This window comes from Silene latifolia, chromosome 11 (genome assembly GCF_048544455.1).
Source record: "Silene latifolia isolate original U9 population chromosome 11, ASM4854445v1, whole genome shotgun sequence".
Classification (NCBI taxonomy): Eukaryota; Viridiplantae; Streptophyta; class Magnoliopsida; order Caryophyllales; family Caryophyllaceae; genus Silene; species Silene latifolia.
In genome coordinates, this window is record NC_133536.1 from 131216128 (window position 1) to 131217512 (window position 1385).

General features: G+C 40.4%; 1 non-coding gene across 1 annotated transcript; it reads left to right on the forward strand.

Moving 5' to 3' along the window:
• Positions 1–867: 867 nt before the first annotated feature.
• Positions 868–974, forward strand: LOC141616298 (small nucleolar RNA R71). The gene has a single exon (XR_012530654.1). It is a non-coding gene; the product is annotated as a small nucleolar RNA R71 (small nucleolar RNA).
• The last annotated feature ends 411 nt before the right edge of the window (positions 975–1385 follow it).

The window sequence follows — 1385 nt, forward strand, 5'->3', positions numbered from 1 at the left end:
AAGTGAATGGCACTAACCGTTTCATGTCTTGGGGGATTACTTTGAGGGGGTAATTGCCCCTTTTGCCTTTGAGAACTTGAAGATGCTAGTTGGGTCAATTGAGTTTCCAACATTTTTGTGTGGGCTAGGATGTTGTTGATGGTGATGTCCTTTGCTTGACTATCCTTTTGCATTTGAGTGAAAAACTCTTGTTGATTCTTTTGCATTTGGAGGACCGCTTTTTGAACGTCAAAGTCTTGGTCATTTTGTTGATTGTATGGAGTTTGATTTTGGTAACCTTGGTTTTGGTTGAAAAAGTGTCTTTGATTTTGGTTTCTCATGGGAGGTGGGGTGTATGTTTGTTGAGGGTTTTGAACATTTTGGCTTTTGTATGAGAGATTTGGGTGAAATTTGGTGTTTTCATTGTAATAATTGGAATAAGGGGTACCACTCTTGTATGCTTGAAAAGCATTCACTTGTTCATTTGTTCTCCTACATTCACTTTGGTCATGTCCTAAAGTTCCACAATTCTCACATATCCCACTTGGGATTGATGAAGATGCTACCATGGCATTAACATGATGCTTTGGTGATTTTGAGGCTTCTTCAAGTTTAGCCATAGCCTTCTCAAACTTCAAGTTTATGGTATCAATATGAGCACTAAGTTGAGCACCCAATTGAGTAATAGAGTCCACTTCATGCTTTCCTCCTCTAGTAGCCTTGCGAGGTCTACTATATTGTGAGTTATGGACCGCCATTTCCTCAATCTTGTTCCAAGTTTGATTATCGTCAACTTCGGTGAACACACCATTTGATCCCATGTTGAGAATGTTTCTTGAGTCTTCATAAAGACCATTCCAAAATTGTTGTACCAAGAACCACTCGCTAAGTCCATGATGAGGACATGAGCGACAAATTCCTTTGAACCGCTCCCAAGCTTCATACAAAGATTCTTCATCCCTTTGCTTAAAACCCGTAATTTGAGCTCTTAGCATGTTAATCTTTTCCGGAGGGTAGAATTTTTTGTAGAAAGCTAGAGCCAACTTCTTCCAAGAGTCAATTCCAAATGTAGCCTTATCAAGGCCTTTTAACCATTGTTTTGCGGTGCCGATTAGAGAAAAAGGAAATAAGACCCATCGAATTTGGTCTTGAGTTACACCTGTTTGTGAGATCGCATCACAATAGTCACAAACAGTCTCCATGTGAGAGTGAGGTTTTTCACTAGGCATCCCCCCAAATTGGCTTCTTTCGACTAATTGGATAAATGCGGATTTAGCAATGAAATTCCCGGTTAAGTGTTGTGGTGTGGGAGTACCATTGGGTAGGTTCTCCTCGGTTGGTACGGAATGTGATGAAAATTTAGGCATTGTGGGTTGGTTTTGTGTTGGATTTGGTGTTGGGTTCTC